This window comes from Hyla sarda, chromosome 7 (assembly GCF_029499605.1).
Source record: "Hyla sarda isolate aHylSar1 chromosome 7, aHylSar1.hap1, whole genome shotgun sequence".
In the NCBI taxonomy this organism is placed as follows: Eukaryota; Metazoa; Chordata; class Amphibia; order Anura; family Hylidae; genus Hyla; species Hyla sarda.
Genome location: NC_079195.1, coordinates 162,596,561 through 162,607,699, shown reverse-complemented (window position 1 = coordinate 162,607,699; position 11,139 = coordinate 162,596,561).

The window sequence follows — 11,139 nt, the reverse complement described above, 5'->3', positions numbered from 1 at the left end:
CGATTAGTTCATTCATTCAGATCTAGGATGTGTTACCTTAGTGTTCCCGTTATTTCTTCGAGCAGTGTACATATACAGTGGTCCCTCAACATATGATGGTAATTCATTCCAAATGAACCATCGTTTGTTGAAACCATCTTATGTTGAGGGATCTGTGCAATGTTAAATATAGGAAGGTATATTCCCCTGTTCCCGCTGCTCTGGACCGTCACCGCTGCCCTGAATGTCGCCATCCATTGCTGCCGCCGCGTCCCCGCCACTCCAGACCGTCTCTGCTGCCCGGGATCGTCGTTCCTTATCGCCGTCATCACGTCACTACGCACGCCGCTCCTATTGGATGACGGGACAGCGCGCGTGGCGACATGACGACGACGATGTAGAACAACGGCAATGCAGAGGATCCCGAAGAGGACGGTCCGGAGAGCCGGGGACATGTAAGTGATCGTCACTGGACCACACGGGGCACCTTAAATGGCTATCCGGCGGCAGCTGAAGCAGTCTGCGCTGCCGGATAGCCGTTTATGCGATGGCTCCAACATACAAAAGCATTGTATGTTGATGCTGCCTTCAACATGCGATAGCCTCTGAGAAGCCATCGTATGTTGAAATTACCGTATGTCGGGGCCATCGTAGGTCGGCAGGGTCACTGTACTGTTCATTAATGTGAGAGGTCAGGAGGTGATTGGGTATGGGTCGGACTTTGGGGTCTGGAGAGTTGGGCAAGGGAGCCTGAAGCAGAATTCGGGGGTCTGGGGAGGGGCAGAGGAGCCTGGAGAGTTGCATCTTGCATATTTTCCTTGTGAAAAATCCTAAAATTTTATGAAAAATTTGAAAATTTAGCATTTTTCTAACTTTGAAGCTCTCTGCTTGTAAGGAAAATGTATATTACAAATAAAAAAAATGTTTATTCACATATACAATATGTCTACTTTATGTTTGCATCATAAAATTTATGAGTTTTTACTTTTGGAAGACACCAGAGGACTTCAAAGTTCAGCAGCAATTTTCCAATTTTTCACAACATTTTTAAACTTACTATTTTTCAGGGATCAGTTCAGGTTTGAAGTGGATTTGAAGGGCCTTCATATTAGAAATACCCCACAAATGACCCCATTATAAAAACTGCACCCCCAAAGTATTCAAAATGACATTCAGTCAGCGTTTTAACCCTTTAGGTGTTTCACAGGAATAGAAGCAAAGTGAAGGAGAAAATTCACAATCTTCATTTTTTACACTCGCATGTTCTTGTAGACCCAATTTTTGAATTTTTACAAGGGGTAAAAGGAGAAAATGTATACTTATATTTGTAGCCCAATTTCTCTTGAGCAAGCACATACCTCATATGTCTATGTTAAATGTTCGGTGGGCGCAGTAGAGGGCTCAGAAGCAAAGGAGCGACGAGGGGATTTTGGAGAGTACGTTTTTCTGAAATGGTTTTTGGGGGGCATGTTGCATTTAAGAAGCCCCTATGGTGCCAGAACAGCAAAAAAAACCTCACATGGCATACCATTTTGGAAACTAGACCCCTTGAGGAACGTAACAAGGAATAAAGTGAGCCTTAATACCCCACAGGTGTTTCACGACTTTGGCATATGTAAAAAAAAATATATATATATTTTTTAACTAAAATGTGTGTTTCCCCCCATATTTCACATTTTTCCAAGGGTTAATAGCAGGATACACCCCCCAATATTTGTAACCCCTTCTCTTCTGAGTATGGAGGCACCCCATAAGTTGACCTGAAGTACACTACGGGCAAACTACAATGCTCAGAACAGAAGGAGTCATATTTGGCTTTTTGAGAGCAAATTTTGCTCGGGGGGGCATGTCGCATTTAGGAAGCCCCTATGGTGCCAGAACAGCAAAAAAAAAACACATGGCATACCATTTTGGAAACTAGACCCCTTGAGGAACGTAATAAGGAATAAAGTGAGCCTTAATACCCCACAGGTGTTTCACGACTTTTGCATATGTAAAAAAACATTTTTTTTCCACTAAAATGTGTTTCCCCCCATAAGTTCACATTATTGCAAGGGTTAATAGCAGAAAATACTCCCCAAAATTTGTAACCCCATCTCTTCTGAGTATGGAGGTACCCCATAAGTTGACCTGAAGTGCACTATGGGCGAACTACAATGCTCAGAAGAGAAGGAGTCATATTTGGCTTTTTAAGAGCAAATTTTGCTCGGGGGGCATGTCGCATTTAGGAAGCCCCTAAGGTGCCAGAACAGCAAAAAAAAACACATGGCATACTATTTTGGAAACTAGACCCCTTGAGGAACGTAACAAGGGGTACAGTGAGCATTTGCCCCCCCACTGGTGTCTGACAGATCTTTGGAACAGTGGGCTGTACAAGTTTTCATTTTCACGGACCACTGTTCCAAAGATCCGTCAGACACCTGTGGGGGTAAATTCTCACTGCACCCCTCATTACATTCCGAGAGGGGTGTAGTTTCTGAAATGGGGTCACATGTGGGGTTTTTTTTTTGCGTTTGTCAAAACCGCTGTAACAATCAGCCACCCCTGTGCAAATCACCTCAAATGTACATGGTGCACTCTCCCTTCTGGGCCTTGTTGTGCGCCCCCAGAGCACTTTGCTACCACATATGGGGTATCTCCGTAGTCGGGAGAAATTGCGTTACAAATTTTGGGGGGCTTTTTTCCCTTTTACCTCTTGTGAAAATGTAAAGTATAGGGCAACATCAGCATGTTAGTGTAAAAAATAAAAAAAAATGTACACTAACATTCTGGTGTAGACCGCAACATTTCCTTTTCATGAAGGGTTAAAGGAGAAAAAGACCCCCAAACCTTTTAACACAATTTCTCCCGAGTACAGCGATACCCCATATGTGGCCCTGAACTGTTGCCCTGAAATACGACAGGGCTCCAAAGTGAGAGAGCGCCATGTGCATTTGAGGCCTAAATTAGGGATTTGCATAGGGGTGGACATAGGGGTATTCTACGCCAGTGATTCCCAAACAGGGTGCCTCCAGCTGTTGCAAAACTCCCAGCATGCGTGGACAGTCAATGGCTGTCCGGCAATACTGGGAGTTGCTGTTTTTCAACAGCTGGAGGCTCTGCTTTGGAAACAGTGGTGTACTGGATGTTCTTATTGGGGGAGGGGAGGGGGGCTGTGTAGGGGTATGTGTATATGTAGTGTTTTTAACTCTTTATTTTATTTTGTCGTAGTGTAGTGTAGTGTTTTTAGGGTACAGTCACACGGGTGGGGGATTACAGCGAGTTTCCCAGCGCAAAATTTGCTGCATCTCAAACTTGCAGCGAGAAACCCACTGTAAAACCCTCGCCCATGTGAATGTACTCTGTACATTCACAGGGGGGGGGGGGGGTGCACCAGCTGTTGCAAAACCACAACTCCCAGCATGCATGGTCTGTTAGTGCATGCTGGGAGTTATAGTTTTGCAACAGCTGGAGGCACACAGGTTAGGAAACACTGAGTTAGAAACAGATGTTTCCCAACCAGTGTGTCTGCAGTTGTTGCAAAACTACAACTCCCAGCATGCCCAGACAGCTGAAGGGCATGCTGGGAGTTGTAGTTCGGCAACATCTGAAGGGCCAGATGTTGCTGAACTAAAACTCCCAGCATGCCTGGACAGTCAGTGCATGCTGGGAGTTGTAGTTTTGCAACAGCTGGAAGAGCACAGATTGAAGACCATTATACAATGGTCTCCAAACTGGGGCCATTCAGATGTTGCAAAACTATAACTCTCAGCATGCCCAGACAGCAGAAGGCTGTCTAGGCATGCTGGGAGTTGTAGTTTTCAGACTCCTAGAAGCAGCAGTGAAGATCTTCACTGCTGCCTCTGAGGACCATCTACTTACCTGCCGGTCCCGTCGCTGCTCGTCCACGTGGCCGGTCCCGCGCTGCTCCTCGGTCCCGCCACTGCTTCAGGTAAGGCCGCCAGTCCCCGCGTGTTCCCCCCCTATGCCACAGGTCCCCGCGGGGGATCTGAACTTTCACCCCAGGTCACTGTGATTGGTCCACAGGGACCAATCACAGTGATCGTTGACCAGGACCATCAATGGATGGTCCTGGGGGGTGAAGCAGAAGTTGTCCCCTGCTGGAAACAGCGGGACTTCTGCTGGTTAACCCGTGCAATGCTGCGCATCGCTGGGTTAACTGAATGTCATTTATAAACGTCGGGATGCGCGAACGCACTGCACAACCCGGCGTTTATATATGACATTCTGCGGGAAGGGGTTAACATCCATAACGCTTTACATTTTTCACCTACAGACCCATATGAGGCTTGTTGTTTTGTACGCCACCAATGTTACTTTGTAATGACCAATTATTTTACCACTAAATCTACAGCAAGGCAAGAAAAAATATAATTTTTATGGTGAAATTGCAATTTGGCAACTTTTGGGGGCTTCAGTTTCTACTCAGCGCATTTTATGGTAAAAATGACACATTGGGGAAGATTTATCAAAACCTGTGCAGAGGAAAAGTTGACTCTGACCCATGTCAACCAATCAGATCGCTTCTTTAATTTTGAATAGGCCTTTTCAAAAAATGAAGGAAGCGATCTGATGGGTTGCTATGGGCAACTGGTCATCTTTTCCTCTGCACAGGTTTTGGAAAATCTCCCCCATTATCTTTATTCTGTAAATCCATATGATTACAATGATATGATATATTTATCGCTGCCAGATGTCTCTTGCTAGTGGATAATGGATTTATCATTAGCGATTTTGTCTCAGAATTTTCTGCAGTTCCCTCAATTTGTCCCAAGTCTATACAAGATCAGACTGTAAAAAGTAACAAATTTTGGCGCAAACAGGTTAAAAAGTTGCAAAATATTTGCAGAGAAGGCCCCATACAAACTAGTGTACTGCACCATTTAATAAACTTGATGGTGCAAGTACATATTACCACCACATGTGTTTTGAGTTTTTTGAGTGTTGAGTTTTCTTAACCTCTCAAAGGTGTACTCCGGTGGCAAACTTTTTTTTTTTTAATCAACTGGTGCCAGAAAGTTTTGTATATTACTTCTATAAAAAAAATCTTAATCCTTCCAGTACTTATTAGCTGCTGAATACTACAGAGGAAATTATTTTCTTTTTGGAACACATTGTTCTCTGGTGACATCACGAGCACAGTGCTCTCTGCTGACATCTCTGTCCATTTTAGGAACTGTCCAGAGCAAGCATATGTTTGTTATGGGGATTTTCTCCTACTCTGGACAGTTCTTAACCTCTTCAGGACGCAGGGCATATGCATACGCCCTGCATCCTTGGTCCTCAACCCCATTTTGGCCTTAAAGGACAACTGTAGTGGTACACATTTATATATGCCCGTGCCCGGGCCTCAAAAATAAACAAATTAAACTCATACATACCTTCCTATGAGCCCCCGTTGGTCCGGCACAGGCCTCACGGTTCGGCAGTGCTGACGTCATTCCACTTCCTGGGGACGACGCAGAGCCGTCGGCGTATCACCGGCCGTAGCGATGTCCCGCCCCAGCCTGTGATAGGCTGAGCCTACTGTCATGTAAGGAGCTCTGGCCGGCTTCTTACATGACAGTGGTCTCAGCCTATCACAGGCCGGGGCGGGACATCGCTATGGCCGGTGATACGCCGACGGCTCTGCTGCGTCCCCGTCCCCAGGAAGTGGAATGACGTCAGCACTGCCAGACCGTGAGGCCTGTGCCGGACCAACGGGGGTTCGTAGGAAGGTATGTAAAAGTTTATTTTGTTTATTTTTTAGGCCCGAGCACGGGAATATATAAAAGTGTACCACTGCAGTTGTCCTTTAAGGACTTTTCGTTTTTTCCTCCTTGACTTCAAAAAATCAAAAAAACTCTTTTATATTTTTATCCACAGACTAGTATGAGGGCTTGTTTTTTCCGCGACTAGTTGTCCGTTGTAATGCCATCACTCACTTTACCATAAAATGTTTGGCGCAACCAAAAAAATACTATTTGTGTGGGGAAATTAAAAAGAAAACCTCAATTTAGCAAATTTTGGAAGGTGTCCAAAAAGGACATGTGTTCTTTATTCTTTGGGTCAATACGATAAAAATTATATGACAACCGATGATAACATACTTTTCTATTACTGTTGCGCTTAAAATAAATTGCAAACTGTTTAACCAAATTAGTACGTTTAAAATTTCCCTATTTTGAAGATCTGTAACTTTTTCATTTTTCCGTAAAAGCGGCGGTTTGAGGGCTAATTTTTGGCACCGTGATCTGTACTTTTTATTGATACCTTATTTGCTTATATAAAACTTTAAATATATTTTTTATTAATTTTTTGGGAATAAAATGTTATAAAAAAGCAGCTATTTTGGACATCACGCCATTCACCGTTCAGTATAATTTTTTAAACTTTTTTTTACTTTTATTTTTACACATTAATAGTCCCCATAGGGGACTATTTATAGCAATCATTTGATTGCTAATACTGTTCAGTGCTATGCATAGGACATAGCACTGATCAGTATTATCGGTCATCTTCTGCTCTGGTCTGCTCGATCGCAGACCAGAGCAGAAGACCCGTGGAAGGCAGCGGAGGCAGGTGAGGGGACCTCCGTCTGCCATGCTGGATGATCGGATCACAGCGGAAGCGCTGTGGGCGATCTGAGCATCCATTTTAGTGTCCGCAATGCTGAAGATGCCTGTATTGATCACGGCATCTGAGGGGTTAATGGCGGACAATCGCACGATCGCGGATGTCCGCCATTCCCAGCTATCAGCAGCCGGGACCTGCCACGCATGACACGAGCATCGTTCTTATGCTCGCGGTTATGCATAGGACGGAAATGTACGTCCCGGTGCGTTAAGTACCAGCTTACCAGGACGTACATTTACGTCCTGCGTCGCTAAGGGGTTAAGGACGTAGGGCGTATGGGTACGCCCGTGGGAATTCCGGCCCCCGGCACTAGCTGCTCGGGGTCCGGACCGGGATGACTGCTGATATCAGCAGGCATCCCCCCCCCCCCATGTTAGCGATCGCCGGGTCATATGGGTGTCCAGTGACCTGGAAAATTAGGGGGATCGGGGGTGTCCAAAACCCCTGCGATCGGCGGTGGCTGCGGGCAGTGATGACGTGCGGCTGCCTGGTGAAGACTACGGAAGTCGTCGAGTAGTTGCCAAGCAACATCTGGGGAGCTACAGTTAGGAGATCACTGTGCAGTCGTCTCTAAATTGTGGCCCTCCAGATCTTGCAAAACTACAACTCCCAGCATGCCCACACAGTAGTTTGCTGTTTGGGCATGCTGGGATTTGTAGTTTTGCAACATCTGAAGGGCCACAATTTGGAGATCACTGTGCAGTGGTCTCTAAACTGTAGCCCTCCAGATGTTGCAAAACTGCAAATCCCAGCATGCCCAAACAGCGAACAGCTGTCTCGACATGCTGGGAGTTGTAGTTGCGTACCTCAAACTGTTGCATAACTACGTCTCCCAGCATGTCCTTCGGTGATCAGTACATGCTGGGAGTTGTAGTTTTGCAACAACTGGAGGCACACTGGTTGGAACATTTTCCAACCAGTGTGCCTCCAGCGGTTGCAAAAGTACAACTCCCAGCATGCATGGTCTGTCTAGTTTTGCAACAGCTGGAGGTTTGCCCCCTCCTCATGTGAATGTACACTGGCGGGTTTACAGTGAGTTTCCTGCTTCAAGTTTGAGCTGCGGCAAATTTTCTGCAGGAAACTCACTGTAAACCTCCGCCTGTTTAAATGTACCCTAAAAACACTACACTACAATACACTAACACATAATAAAGGGTAAAGCACTACATATACACCCCCTTACACTGTCCCACCCCAATAAAAATGAAAAATGTATTGTACGCCAGTGTTTCCAAAACGGAGCCTTCACTGACTGTCCAGGCATGCTGGGAGTTTAGCAACAGCTGGAGGCCCCCTGTTTGGGAATCACTGGCTTGGAATACCCCTATGTCCACCCCTATGCAATCCCTAATTTAGTCCTCAAATGCACATGGCGCTCTCTCACTTTGGAACCCTGTCGTATTTCAAGGAAACAGTTTAGGGCCACATATGGGGTGTTTCCGTACTCGGGAGAAATTGTACTACAAATTTTGGGGGGGCTTTTTCTCCTTTTACCCCTTATGAAAAGGAAAAGTTGGGGGCTACACCAGCCTGTTAGTGTAAACATTTTTTTTTTTTTACACTAACATGCTGGTGTTGCCACATACTTTTTGTTTTCACAAGCGGTAAGAGCAAAAAAAGACCCCCAAAAATGCCCCATATGTGGACGTAAAATGCTCTGTGGGCGCACAACAAGGCTCAGGAGTGAGAGTGCACCATGTACATTTGAGGCCTAAATTGATGATTTGCACAGCGGTGGCTGATTTTACAGCGGTTCTGACATAAACGCAAAAAAACGAAATACCCACATGTGACCCCATTTTGGAAACTACACCCCTCACAGAACGTAACAAGGAGTTTAGTGAGCCTTAAAACCCCACAGGTATATTTACATTAAAGTTGGATGGGAAAATGAAAAAATAAAAAAAATGTCACTAAAATGCTGGTGTTACCATAAATTTACACAAGGGAAACTAGGAAAAAAGCCCCCCAAAATTTGTAAACCCATTTCTTCTGAGCAAGAACATACCCCATATGTGGATGTAAAGTGCTCTGCGGGCGAACTACGATGCTCAGAAGAGAAAGAGCGTCATTGGGACTTTGAACAGAAAATGTGTCCGGAATTGAAGATCACGTGTGTTTACAAAGCCCCCAAAGTGCTAGAACAATGGACCCCCCACATGTGACTCCATTTTGGAAACTACACTACACATGTAGTGGAAACTACACTACACATAATGTAATAAGGGGTATAGTGAGCATTTACGCCCCACAGGTGTCTGACAGATTTTTGGAACAGTGATCCGTGAAAATGAAAAATTCATGGGGTGTAAAATTCACCCAGTGGGGTGTAAATACTCACTGCACCCCTTATTAAATTCTGTGAGGGTGTAGCTTCCAAAATGGGGTCAGATGTGGGGGGGGGGTCCACTGTTCTGGCACCACGGGGGGCTTTGTAAACGCACATGGCCCCGACTTCCATTCCAAATAAATTCTCTTTCAAAAAGCTCAATGGCACTCCTTCTCTTCTGAGCATTGTAGTGTGCCAGAAGAGCACTTGACGTCCACACAAGGGGTATTTCCATACTCAGAAGAGATCAGGTTACAATTTTTCGGGGGCATTTTGTCCTATTATCCCTTGTAAAAATTTTAAATTTGAGGGAAAACTAGCATTTAAGTGAGAAAAAAAAAACATTTACACATCCAACTTTAACGAAAAGTCATCAAACAACTGTGGGGTGTTATGGCTCACTGGACCCCTTGTTACGTGCCTTGAGGGGTGTAGTTTCCAAAATAGTATGCCATATGGGGGGTGTTTGCTCTTCTGGCACCATAGGGGCTCCTTGATTGTGACATACCCCTCAAAAACCATTTCAGAAAAACTCACTCTTCAAAATCCCACTGTCGCTCCTTCCCTTCAGAGCCCTCTACTGCGCCTGCCGAACACTTGACATACACATATGAGGTATTTTCTTACTAGAGAGAAATTGGGTTACACATTTTAGGAAGATTTCTCTCCTTTTACCCCTTGTAAAAATTCAAAAACTGGGTCTACAAGAACATGCCAGTGTAAAAAATGAAGATTTTGAATTTTCTCCTTCAATTTGCTGCTATTCCTGTGAAACACCTAAAGGGTTAACAAACCTTTTGAATGTCATTTTGAATACTTTGAGGGGTGCAGTTTTTATAATCGGGTCATTTATGGAGTATTTCTAATATGAAAGCCCTTCAAATCCACTTCAAAACCGAACTGGTCCCTGAAAAATTTCGATTTTGAAAATTTTGTGAAAAATAGGAAAATTGCTGCTATACTTTCAAGCCCTCTGATGTCTTCCAAAAGTAAAAACATGTTAACTTTATGATGCAATCATAAAGTAGACATGTTTTATATGTGAATCAATATATAATTTATTTGGAATATTCATTTTCCTTATTAGCAGAGAGCTTCAAAGTAAAAAAAAAAATTCTAAATTTTACATTTTTTCATCAAATTTTTGAATATTTCACCAAGAAATGATGCAAGTATTGACAAAATTTTACCAATAACATAAAGTAGTATATGTCATGAAAAAACAATCTCGGAACTAGAATGAAAGGTAAAAGCATCACAGAGTTATTAATGCTTAAAGTGACAGTGGTCAGCTGTGCAAAAAATGGCCGGGTCCTACAGTGAAAATTGGCTGGGTCCTTAAGGGGTTAAGGACGAAGGGTGTTCCTGTAAGCCATTGACCTGCTCTCCTTCTATGATGTCCAGGATGCACATGTACATTTGCTCTTCAGTGTATGAGTGCACTGAGAGCTGATAGCATGGCAAAAGCTGGATATTATCAATCGGGTCAATAGCTGGCATTAACCCTTTAGATACCACAATCAAAGTTGATTGCAGCGTCTAAGAGTGGGTACTTTACTTCTCGGCTAGCTCAGCGGGTTGATTGCGATTTCATTGCGTTGTTCCCAGAGTCCCGATCAGCTGACACAGGGTATAGACGTACACAATTTATCACAAATATTGGTGATGCGCCAGCAGTGTGCATCCAGGAAAATAGTGTATTGTTGTTACGCCGAGTGCTTCGGGTCCCTGTCCCTTCTGTCCCACGCCTTCTCAGCAGTCAGCGAGGTTGAGCCGTTGCCGGTGGATACGACCTGGTTGCTACCGCCGCTGCAAGACCATCCCACTTTACGGCGGGCTCTGGTGAAAACCAGTAGCAACCTAGAACCGGTCCACGCCAATCCCCCGCTGACACAGAGGATCCACATCCAGCTAGTCGAATCCTAACAGTAGATCCGGCCATGGATCCCGCTGAGGTGCCACTGCCAAGTCTCGCTGACATATCCACGGTGGTCGCCCAGCAATCCCGACTGATCGCCCAACAAGGTCACCAGCTGTCGCACTTGATCACCATGCTACAGCAACTTCAGTCACAGCTACAGCAGCTGCTACAGCAGCAACCATCTCCTCTGCCGGCTCCTGCACCTCCTCCGCAGCGAGCGGCCACTTCTAACCTCCGCTTGTCCCTGACGGACAAATTTGATGGGGAATCTAGACTCTGCCGTGGTTTCCTGTCA